The 13,223-nt window shown below is 40.3% G+C and overlaps 1 pseudogene; it reads right to left on the reverse strand.

The window, feature by feature from the left end:
- Window positions 1-2,096: 2,096 nt before the first annotated feature.
- The window catches only part of LOC102897004, an 18,536-nt pseudogene continuing 7,409 nt past the window's right edge, over window positions 2,097-13,223 (reverse strand).

A 13,223-nucleotide genomic window follows, 5' to 3' on the forward strand; every position in this document is an offset into this window, starting at 1 on the left:
GAACAGGCTTAAAAGATTATCTCCTTCTGCATACAATAAAGGAAGCACACATATGATGCTTCTGAAACTAAGTAAGATTTATGTTGTAATTTTCATGGAAATTCAACGTCAAGAAGTGTGAAAAGTCTGAGATTTTACCCTATTAGCAAACTAACAAGTTATCCTGCCTTAGTTGCTGGCAGAGATATGACACTTCCAGATCAGAAACAAAGGACAGTTTGTTACACCAATAGCAGTACAGTCGTGCACTCAACGGTGGGGATGCATTCTGACAAGTGCGTAGTTAGGTGATTCTGTCATTCTGGGAACATTGTGTGTGATAGCAGTAGTTTGCTCATCTCCATCGTTGTATAGCATTCTAACATGTAGATCTTACTACTGTTAGCATCTTTGTGGTGTTAGTTATTCTAAATCATGCTGCTATGAACATTCTCGTACATGTCTTTTTGTACTCGTGTATACTCTTCTATTAGGTATATTGGGTATATTTCTTCTATTAGATGTATTTCTAAAAAATTGAACTCCTGAGTTAAACAGTATGTTTGACTTCAGTAAATATTGCTAAATAGTTTTCTAAAGTGATGTTATTAACTTATACACTCAGTGTATGAGAGTTCAAGTTGCCCTTTGTCCTTACTAACTTTTGGTTTTGTTATGAGGTGTTAATTTGCTTTTAATGACAAATGAGGTTGAGTACTTTTTTATGCTTATTGACTATTTCGTTATTTTTGTATAAATTTCTTTTTCAAAATTATTTCCAATTTTCTCTTTCTCAAACTGATTTGGAGTTCTTTATATACTCTGGATATGAACCATTTGAATGTTATAAACTTCTTTTCCCTTTATGTAGATTATCTTTTCAGTCTCTTAAAGATGCTTTTGATGAAGAAAAGTTCTTCATTTTATGAGGTCCGATGTAGCAATATTCTTCTTTATCGTTAGGATGCATGAAAAACCTTATTGAAGCTTGAGTTTGTGATCTAATTGATGTGTTCTTGGCACACCAGGTGAAGGAGTTAACATGGTATTACTATAAGCAATAGTAGATTTTTGAAGACGTTAAAGATTACACTGAGTGATGTGTACAATGGGTTGAAAGACAGAAGAGAATGAGTACCAGTTAGAAGCTCTTAAAGAAGTCATGAGGAGGCAGTAAGGTCCTGAACTAGGTTGACTGCAGAAGAACTAGAAGGAGTGAATATAGGATATATTTCAAAAGAGCACAGAAGCTACTTGATTAATGATGTCAGTTGCACAGGCCAGAGTGTGGAGTTGTCTTTGATGCTTCCATTTCTCTCCCATTACATCCAATCACTCATGATATCCTGTGAATTCTACATGTAGATAGCTCTTGACTCCCTCTACCTCTCTCTCCCCACTCATTACATTTTTCCCAGAACTATTGCGATAGCATCCTCACTGGTCCTCTCTCCACCTCTTCTCCTTTCAAAACCTCCTTAACACTACCAACTGGGCTTGTCTTTCTTGCCCTTCCTTCCTTCCTTCCTTCCTTTCTTTCTTCTACTTTTTTTTTTTTTTAGAAAAACAAAATATTTTATTGGAGTAATCAAGAAATTTTAGAAACTGATATATCTTTGGTATTTATAAATGTAGTAATTTCTGTGAGTAACTCTATAGAGGGACTTACAGGATCAGAGCATATAAATTGAAACATTCTAGCACCGTTTAATATAAATAGAAATGCACTGACACGGAAGTTAAAAAAAAATCTTAGAATTTTTGTTTGGAAACTATAAGTAAATTTGTTCTTTCCCATCAGCTCTGCATAGCTTCTAATTATGTTAAGGTTTATGATCTTTAGGATTGTATTTTTTATACTGGTCACCTGTGCTTTAATTTCTTGTCCAAAAAGAACCCATAACAGAAATCAGATTTAAGGTCTTACCGTTCCTGGTTCTTAGTTTAATGAATTTGACCTTTTAAATATGATATAAATGTTTATAAAAAAAAAGTTGCTTTAATAAGCAACAATTAATTTCTATTACCTTTTTCTAAACTTGGCAATAACTTATGATTTAAAAAGTACCGTAGTAAAAATTGAGGTATAAATTTTTACAAAATATAGTCTTTAACGTTCATCTTACACGTCCAGGAACTTCTAATGGCCAAATCCTTTTTCGCTTTCTTCGCCTTTGTTTGCAGTAAGTGTTCTTTAGGGTCCAGGTCTTGATGGTAAACTCCACGGCCTTTATGATGCCATATTTACTTTCTTCCTGTTGGGCAGTAAGGGTAGACTGCAGTGATCCCGCAGAGATGAGATCGCTGCCCTGGATGATACTAGTCAGTAAACTGGCGGCTGTCTCTACTTTTTGATACAACATCATCCCTCCTCCGGTTCCTGCGGTAGAAGATCTACACAGCTGATAATGCCAAAGGGGGAGGTGAGGTTGTTTTGAATGACATGCCGTCCAGTTCCATCAGGCAGTATACACTCCAGATTTTTGTTCCTGCATCTGCCCAGCAGAGTACCTTGGAGAAGGAGTCAAAGATTAAACCGTTAGGTAGTCCAATGTCCTTATTCATTAGAACTCTTCTGTTTTCTCCATCTAAAGATGACGTTTCGATCTTGGAAGCTTCTCGACTCCAGTCTGTCCAGTACGGCATCCTCTCCCGCAGTCGTAGTCAATTCCCACAACCGTGGAGCCCTGCGGTGACGGCAGGGTCTTGGCTATGTCCTTCTGAAGCCTGGCACCATTAAGGGGCAAGTGGCTAATTTGCTGGCCCTGGGCATAGAGCCGGAAAGTGCCCATGGATGGAGGGGTCACGTCAGGCCTGGGCGGGGCTGGACTGTGGTGGAGCAACCGTGGGTATACATCCAGTGGTGGTGCCTGGCTGAGAGCGGGTGCCCTGCACCTCTTCTCAGCAGAAGTCACTCTTCCCATGCACTGCAGGGGAGTGAAGTGGCTCAAGTCATCACACTGGGGCACCCTGGTCATCCCTGGGCGGGCCACTGTAGTGCTGCTGCAGGTTTTCCCTCCATTGCTCACAGATGGTCTGGGGCCTCTGGGTGGGCTCTGGTGGTCCACAGTGAGGTGGAGTGGAGCTGGGTGGAGTCCGGGTACCAGGGACTTCATGACTAGCCGGGTCCACGCACCAGCAGAAGTCGTGATGCCATGACACTGCAGTGGCAGGAAGTGGCCCTGCTCGTCGCCCGATGCCAGGACAGGCGTGCTGCGCCTAGCCATCGCGCTGCTTGTGTTCACAAGGTTTCAGTCCTGAGGTGGGGTTAGGGGGGGCACCGAAATCTGTCCCCATGATAGCCACGTTGGCAGCGGCAGGAGAAGGAGCCAGGGGTATTGCAGCAGGCAGCCAAGGGGTGACATCGGAGCATTCATGAACGCGGTTCACTGGTGTCACCAGCATAACCAGGCAGGCGCAGCTGAATGTGATGCCTCCGTGGTGAATGCACCGGGCCTGGCCAGCAGGAGCACAGGTGTGGCTGCCATCCTCACAGGGGTTGGGAGGTGGGGCAATCAAGACGCAAGCGTGCTGGTCATCAGCAAACTCATTAGAGCTCCGCATTCACACCTGGAGCTTCCAGGCGAGTTGAAGCACACAGAGTTGGGGCCACAGTGATGGAAGCCGGTTGCACATCTCTTTACATCCACACTACTCTGTCCAACTCCATGGTACCCAGGTAAGCACTTGCAGGTGTAGTCTACACCTGTCCCCGGATGGCACCGAGCTGTCGTGTCATATATGTGGCTGCTGTCATAGCAAGGATTCACTGGGGCGGGGTCTGAGTCCCCTTCGACGGGACCCATTTGATTGGTCGCGGCGAATCCAAGCGCTCTTTCTCCATCGCAAGGCAAAGACACCGACCGCGGTCAGCTGCCGGGTGCGGCCTCGCGCCTGCACTCTCTGGTGTCTGGGGACGCGCCTGCACTCCTGGTAAGCGATGTTGTGCTGGATGCGGCAGGAGAATGTTTGGTCGATGGCACCAAACGCGAGAGAGTAGTCTCTGGAGCGCATGGAGGTCACAGCAGGGTCTGAGTACTGGTAAAGCTCCTTGGAGGGAGCGATGTGGGCTATGACACTTGCTGGGAGATAAGGCACCTGGCCTCGAATGTTGGTCTTAACGCTCAGGGAGTTCTCCATGTCAAGTCCCTCAGCAGTTTGAGTGATTTGAACCCTCTTCTCTCCTGGGTAGAAAATAACTTCCGTGTCATGGATAAATGGAGCACCTGTGAGGCTGAAGCCATTCTCCCAGCCTGGTTTCTCTAAAGCACAGAGCCAGTCAAACAAGTCTCCCATTGGCGTGAGGGGAAGAAGGGCCTGGGCCATAGGTTGTGGTTGTGGTTGTGGCCGATGGCCGTGTAGGCTCTGCGTCCTTGCTCACAATGTAAGCATGCAAGTCCATGTCAGTGAAGTGCACAGGCGTGTGGTCCACATGGAGGTGGCCTCTTACTTTCCCACTGATTCGACGAGATGCCCCCACTGGCAGGCACCTCATCCCACTTCTGTAAAACCTGGACTGGCAGTGAAAGCAAAAGCTGGTGGCTTAGTCAGTGCAGAGGGCGAGTGGGGAGCATTGTCCATGGTTACGTTCATAGGTCTCCTTGTTGGAAGCATCATATGTGAAAGTGGGATATGGGGGCTGTGGAGGGGCAGGTCTGTGGGAGATCAGTTCTAGCAGCAGCTTCCAGCTGGCAGGAAAAGAGGGCTTGTCTTTCTAAAATCACATTTCTCTGCATAAATTTCTCCAGTAGCTCTTCATCATAAACTGTGAAGTTCATAGTTCTTGTATGACTTATAAAACCCCTTAGATCCTGGCTTCAGACTGTCTTTTGTACTCCTCGTCCATCCTACATGCAGTAGGTTTTCTGGTCAAACCAGAGATGTGAAGTTCTCTAAATATGCCATGATCTCTTAATTCAGATCTCTCAAGGAGTTGCAGATGTGCCTAAAAACATCAACATTTCTTCTATGTGCATTTTGTACATTGGCCAATGAAAGTGATTATGTTATCATATCTGGCAGCTTACACAGACTAGAACATTGTTGGTGCCTTTTACAAAAATACAGAAGTCAGGAAGATTTGCTGAGATTTTTTTTTGTGTTGGGCTGGAGATTCTGGAAGGACATCTAGTCAGAGACATACAACAGACAGAAAGAGGGAGTACAGGTGAGATGCTGAGTTCAAGGATGCTATTTTTGCATTTAGAGACCTTTAAAATTATAAGGATGTGTGAGCTTATCAGAGGAAGAATGCAAAAGAGAAGAGGTTGGAAGGCATATATTTCCTCGTTACTTTGAATAGAACTTGTATGTATGTATTCATAATCTGCAATGATCTTTATAATTTTTAATGTCTTTACTAATGTTTGTTTCTGATGATAATAGTACATAAACTTGTAAAACATTGAGAAAATAGAAAAAGCAAATAAAAATAACGTATAGTTCCATCATTCAAGTGCAGCTATACTTAACACTTTTCTTTCTTGTCTCTGCTAAGCAAACAGATTTTTATTTCAAAGTTAGGATCATTGTGCTCTAAAATTTTTGTGTCCTGACTTTTGTTTTTTCCAGAGATGCAGTGTTAAGTTATTTTATCTCATTATATGGCCTAGTATAAACATTGACCTGTGCAAAGCTCCTTTATGTTCTGTCTGTATTTCTGTCTGTCTGTCTATTTATTTATCTATCTATCATCTATCTATCTATCATCTATCATCTATTTACCTTTCCATCTATCAATTATCTATCATCTATCCATTCTAATAATCTATCATCTTCCTCATTCCCTCTTATTGTCTTCCTAGCACAGACAGCCATTCTAATACATTTGTCATTTATTGTTTTATTTGTATGTGTTCTTTGGAAACTGTGTTGTGTGTATGTGTGTACATTTATCATATATCTCTGAAATAATTATCAGCTTCATATCACCACTTCGACATTCCAGATACTGAATTATTCCATCACCATTACCACAAGGCTCTCTCTCGCTACCACTTTATAGCCACTCTACAGTCTCCCTTGACAATCTCCAAGCCCTGATAGCTACAAACTCTTCTCCATCTCTCTAATTTTAGAGAATGTGACATAAATAAATGTATATTATATGTGACTTTTAAGATTGACTTTTTTCATTCAATATAATTCCCTTGAGATCCTTTCAAATTGTTGTATGCATCTGTAGTTCATTTGTTTTTATTACTGGGTAAAATTCTATTGTATGAATATACCGCAAGTGTGTCTATTTTAAATTTACATAAATGGTATTTTTTTTCTATAGAAAACATTCTGTTAATTATGTTTTTTCCCCTCAACATTATTTTTAAGACCCATTCAGGTTGCTGCGTGTTCTTCTAATCCTTTCATTTTTAACCTCCGTATAATATTTTATAACACGTATCTTTCACATTTTACTTATCCATTCCCTCACAGATGGACACCTAGGTTGTCTCCAACCCTGACAAACAACATCATAAATAACACTGAAATGAATATTACCGTATTATTCCACTTACGGTTAGGAGTAAAGATTTCTCTGGAAGACTCACACCCAAGGGTGAGACAGCTGGGTTGGAGGGACTCTGTACTAAATTTGACTGAGCGCTGACACTGTGCTCACTGTTCCACCCTCCCACCAGCAGTCCACAAGGTTCCCGTATCCCCATGACTCCAAAGTCACCAGGTAATAATCTGCTTTGCAATTTTTGCCAATAGGCGTAAAGTAATATCTCATTGTTGCTTTCATTTGAATTTCTGTAATTTTTTATTTTATTCTGTTTCTTCATATGATTGCCTTTTGAGATATCTCTACTGTGACTTTTCTTTTGACCATTGTTTTATAGGTTCCTGTTTTTTTTTTTATTATTGTTCGTTGATTTGCAAGACTTCCTGACATATTTTAGATATTAACTACAGTCTTCTGCACTTATCCATGGTTTCATTTTCTGCAGTTTCAGTTCTCTGTGGTCAATTGTGGTCTGAAAATATTTAATGGTGAATTCTAGAAATAATTAATTCGTAAGTTTTAAATCCTATGCTGTCTTGAGTAGCATGATGAAATCTCATATGTTCCTCTCCTTCCTGCCTGGAATGTGACTCATCCCTTTGTCCAGTGTTATCTATGACATACTTGCTCCCCACCCATTGTCACTTAGTAGTAGCCTTGGTTATCAGATTGACTATCCTGTTATCTGTGCAGTGCTTGTGTTCAAGTCACTCTTATTTTACTTAATAATGGCCCCAAAGTGCAAGAGTAGTGATGCTGGCAATTCAGATATGCCAAAGAGAAATCTTAAAGTGATTTCACCATCTCTGTAAGTTTTATTTCATCCACTAATGGAGCAATTGCCAAACAATGAAGGGATCGAGGAAAGAAAATCAAACACAAATTTGGAAAGGTGGAAAAACATAACTGATTGGTGTATTTCTCCTCTTGCAATCTGTAGCACTGATCTTTACCATTTTGTTATCTCAACTTGTGCTGGTCAAGGTTCTGGTCAAGGACAGTTTTAAGAAGTTAAAGTAAGCCTTGCCCTTCTTTCCACCAGCTATCCAACTCCTCTTGATATCCCTTCTAATGTGAACGATGCCACCATTCGACCAGTTTCCAAGACTTCAAAGCTCTGAGTCATCTTCCACTTTACCCTCTCCTAAATCCCTCATATCCTACAATTAGTTGCCAAATTCCAAGATTCTTCTTTTTTTTCTAGCTCCACTGCCATTAATTTGATTTCAGTCCTTCTCATGATTTGCCAGATGAATTGCCATAGCTTCTTAGGTCATTCAGTTGTCTGATTTCCTATCATAATCCATTCTACAAATCATGGATAAGACATTCCTTCTAAAAAGCAGTTCTAATCTTGACTTTTTTTTTTTCCACTCAGGGATTTTTCAGCATCTCCTTTGGCCCACAGAATAAAATCCAAATTCCTTATTTTGGTATTAAATCCTTCCGCAATACAAATTTAATTATTTTCGTATTGCCCTTTATACATATACCTTATTCTTTAGCTGAATTAGATTCCCGTGTACCATGAAATATGAATTTTGGAATCAAATCTGCAGTTAAATTCTGATTCTATCACTTACTGGCTATGAGGACTTGGACAACCTCTTAAACCTCTGTCAGCCTCAATTTTGTCATCTGTAAAAAGGGGTAATAATATCCCTCACAAAACAGTCATTGTGAGAATTAAATTTGATGACATATATAACTTTCTAGGCATAATGCCTGGCACATAATTGCCTAATAAATGATACTTTTCATTATCATTTTTCCTCTTCTTCCTTTTCCTTCTCTTGCTATATCTTCTGTATCTTATTCATGTCCAAACAGTCTTCTTTTCACGCCCAGTATTTTCTGACTCCCGCTGTTGTTCGTGATGTTCTCTCCACTGGGCATGCCCAGCCCTCGATTTTTGCTTGTTTAACTGCACACTACAAAGGATGGACAGTCTACTTCAGTCTTGGGAATTCCCTGTCCTTTGCAGAGATTGGTTTAGGAAACTTTATGTGGCCTAATCCTGCCCAATGAGACATAAAGGAGATATGCTGGTAAAGGCTTTATCTTACCAATGAGGGAGACTGCCGCTCACCTTCCTTTGGTTGTGGCTGTTTCTGGATGTGATACTTGAACTACTATCACCCAACCAAAGATGAAGATAAAGATGGAGGACGAAAGATGAAGGAGGAGATGGAGAGAACCTGACTGATATCATGAAGTTATTCATGCTGAGCCTAGAGCCCTCTCTACTTCTGGTCTTGTCATTGAAACAAAAATTTTTTCTTATTGAAGCCAGCCTAAGTTGTAGCTTTATTCTTACAATCAAAAAGGTATACGATTTTTTTTTTTTGACTTTGTATGGTAACAGATGTTAACTAGGCTTATGATGATGGTCATTTCACAATACATACAAATATTGAATCATTATGTCGTACATCTGAAACTAACATAATGTTATATGTCAATTATATCACAATAATTAAAAGAAAAAGATATCTTTGGTTGTTGGCATTTTCCACTGCATCAGTTAGGAATGCGTTTTCTCATAAAAAGCAGAAAATCTGACTTATGATTTAAATAAATGAAGATTTATTTTTCTTTAAAAAGATACTAAAATATTCACTACCCTTAAAGGCTAAGTTCTGATGCCACTTTCTTGGTGAAACTCTGCAGTTTCTCTGGCAGATGTAAGCTTGTTCTCTCTCCCATTGTCCATTGTGGGGTATCTTTGTCTCACTAGAGAGGTGCTCGGCTGAAGGCAGTCGCTGCATCTTAATCCCCTTGGCATCTTCCTCAGGTATATTCTGGTACCTTGCATATGCCATGGTGATTTGCTCAATAACACCTGTTCAAATAGACCATTTGTTATTTGTTGGACTTTCATGTATTAATTTTTATAGTTTGAATATAATTCAGTGATTTATTTAAAGGACGGTGATCCTGGTATATGGGTGTGTAGATTCCCTTCTAAATTTTCTTGTGTAAGAGTATTTTTTTTTTTAACAGCTCATTAGAGGGAAACTCAAATATACTATAATCAGGGGCTGTCTGCTAGAAGAGAACCTAAGCGGTTAAGAGTTTAGATGAGAACGAGAGATGAAATCTAGGTTCTTTGCTTAATGGAACTTATTTGCGATGCCAGTGGATAATGCTGAGCAAACCTGTGGGCACTAATGTTTTTCAGATGCACTGATGACCTAATTTGTGATAAAGGTGAACGATTGTCCTTTTGCTGATATAGTTGTAGGTCAGGAGGATAGAAAATTCACAGAACTGTTTTTTGAAGCCAAGCAGTCAATATACTCTATGCTCTCTTCTATTTCAGCCATCTCTTTATTTTGCTTTCAGTCCAAATACTGATTATCTTGACATTCACATTCAGAAACACAAAATATTTATAGATTTTGACTTTACTGCCATTCAGCATTAATTCCTTAATATAAGCCTCTGACAACTTTTTAGACTTTTCATGTTATTAGATCTAATCAAAGACTGTGTCATGATCTTCATTGGGATGAGAAGTAAATCATCCACTACTGTCAATAACTTGAGTTATTATGAAAGATCATGGAATTTCTGCCTTTAGGGCTTAAAATAATATAGGTGGTATATTCTCCTCTTGTACAGTTTGCTTAAATGTGTCTGTCTGAAAATGGGGAAGCTTTGACTCAAATTGACTCTCAAAGTCTCTTTCAGCCCCTGATTTTGTGATTGATGTGTCTGTCACACCAGAACAGACTTGAAGGAATTCTAGTATAAGGACACCTCGCAGCGGAACGTGGATGAGGAACTAAGGAGAAGCTCTGAGGTGCTCTGGGCAGGGGTGGGGGAATTACTTATGGAGACTATTTCTCTGATGTACGTTTTGGCACATAGACTTATGCTCTGAACGAGCAATGCAGTGTCTTCCCACTGCTGGCCAGGCTGGGTAGTTTAGCATGCTGTGGCTCAAAGGGAGCACCTACCAGGCTGGGAGAGAGAGAGGGGCGTAGGCCTGAGTTGGGGGAGGGTATATTTATAACCAACTGGGCATGACTTAGTTATTATGACTGCTTCTCAGCATCTGCTTTGCTCTTTAGCAAATGATTCTTACTGCCCCACTGGGCTGCATCCCAGGGTGAGGGCTTTCTTTCCTCACATCTGCTGGTGGAGAGACGTTGCTTCTGGTCCATGTGCACAGCTAAATGACTCTCGAATTTAGTGGACAAAGCCAAATGATAGAAGTTGAAGACCAGTGACTCTGCGGTTTTTAAGACCTTGATCTTTTTATGTTACATAAGGGTCTTCCCTGACTTAATACTTTAATAATTAGCTACTTGATTTCATTTTGTTAATGAATTGTTTTTATAACTTCAACAAATGTTTTCGGAGCAACTACTCAGTGCCAGGCATCATTGTTCACACATGGGACACAGTGCTGCAGGGGACCAGAAAAAAAAGATCTCCACAGTTAGTGAGTTTATAATCTATAGAAGGAGGCAGAAAAGTAAAGAATTAATTAAAATGGAGCTTCAGCCTTCAGGTAATTGCTTGAGAGGCTCCTCTGTGTTGCAGGGCTCTGCCCCCAGATTTTTACATGTCAGACTTCTCTGTACCTTTCCCATCTCGGCTCCAATGTCAAGATTCAAAGAGATGTTCTTGGATCACCCAATCTCAAAACCTTGCCCCCTCCACAAGCCTCTCTCTATCTTGTCATCCTCATTTACATTTCCCAAACCCAAACATCTCTTAAAAACAAAAGATCTTTTCTTTTAAATTTGAATGTAAACTGATTAGTACTATAATCTTTATTCGATTTATTATGAATAGTGTTCGCTCCATCCAGAACCCAGAGCAGTAAGTCAGTGCTTAATAAATATTCATTAAGTGAGTGAGTCAATGTTATTGTATGTAAAGTACCTAGTGTTATGCGCTCCCTTCTGTAGCACATATACTAAAGTACTTAGTGTTCTGGTGTAGATTTGACTAGAGGAGGGGAGAGGTGATGTCAGAAAAAGCTTTTTGGGAGGATTGATGTCTAATCGAAGATTTGAATAGTTACCTAAGCGAAACTAAGAATGGGGAGGAGGAAGAAGGACGGTATGTACAAAGGAGAGTGGTATGTTTAGGGAAGGGAAAAAAATTCAGCGTGGCTGCTGCACAGACTTTAAGAACGCGGAATAGCAAGGGATGAGACTGGAGAGCAACTGAAGGGTTTTTAAATAGTGTTAAGTTTGAGAGTCTGGCTTCCATGCTTCCTTTTAGAAGAATGGCGAATACTCTTTATGGCAAGTGAAAGAACTTTGGTGATGAAAAGTCACCACTATCACCATGAAATAACACCTCCCAAGCGTCTTAGTTGGCTGGAACCCTAACCTGATGATTTTAGCATCATAGCTTTGATCTAACAACTGATGTTCTAATTAGGTTTGATCTTTGCCACTGACAAACTGTGCTTCTACCTCCATCAACAGTCTTACCAGTGATCACAGATGCATTCGTGGCAGAGGAGATGGCTGGGCGGGACAACAGACGAACATAGTCAGGTATCACTGCTTTAGAAAAAGCAGCCCTAGAAACCCAGCCTATTGTGTGTCAGCAGCACCATGCATGTGCGTAGAGGAAGACACATATTAGCTACTACGCTCAGATATAATGAAAGGTATGGGGCACTTGATGGTCACTCCTGGAGGTGGTAGGTAACAGGAAGTAGAAATGAACAGATTTGTTTGGATGGTTTTGTCTAGAAGCTGAGTAAGTGGGTTTTCTGGCATGACGGAGTAGTCTCGATGCAAATTGTGTCATAAGCAGTAGGATTGAATAAATGAGGAATTTGAGCAAATGCTAAAACATCTTAGGAGAAAAACCTGAGAGTAATACCAAGTTTAACATTCAGCATGTCAGGCAGTTAACATGTTTGAAATATTTTAGTGATGTGTTTGAGAGAGTTTTGCAACGGTTAGGCTGTCAGTCTGATGTAATGGGAGAGGTCGTGACACTGATACATGACAGGCCACGGGAGGCATGAGATGACCTGAATTCAGCACGTAGGCCTTACGTAGTTAAGGAGGAGCAAAAGCATGTACAAGTATCCTGGGGATCAGTAGTCCAGATTTTTTTTCCAAAATGCAGCTAGAGGAGCTAGCAAAAAAAAAAAAAAATTGCTGGCAGCGATGATGTCTTAATTTCTAAATGATCATTATGAGAGCTTGAATAACTCAAATCATATGTTTGTCAGTAAGGGAGGCTCTTTGACAGGGCAGCTAGTAGCACAGGTTTTGGATTCAATAAAATCTACACTCATACTTCTGCTTTGATATTTTCTTGTTTGAGACCGGAGGCAGGTTATTTAGTCTGAACCTATTTATACATCTGTAACATGGAAATTGTAATAAGACCCATAAGATTATTGAATCAATTGAATAAGGCAATCTATATAAGCCTATAGCCCAATGCCTAAAGTAAGCACTCAATGAATGGTTACTGTACTTAAAGATTATTTCAAAACTTTAAAAAAAACTGATCTTTCAATCTATTTCTGAAACATCCTTCCTATAAAGAAGAGACTTAACCAACCAGGAGCACAATCTAATGCTATAATTTTGATTCCATGTCTATTCCTTTCCTAATGGAAGCATAAATAAAAGGACTTAGCTACCCAGTCTCTGAATACCTGAGTCACAGCCTGGTAAGAACCCATGCAGGTGACAGAGCTTATGTGCCTGAGGTTTTCCAAGTGCTTGTACTCAAAATAAAATTTAAA

The sequence above is a fragment of the Pteropus alecto genome, unplaced genomic scaffold, assembly GCF_000325575.1.
Source record: "Pteropus alecto unplaced genomic scaffold, ASM32557v1 scaffold50, whole genome shotgun sequence".
Taxonomy (NCBI): domain Eukaryota; kingdom Metazoa; phylum Chordata; class Mammalia; order Chiroptera; family Pteropodidae; genus Pteropus; species Pteropus alecto.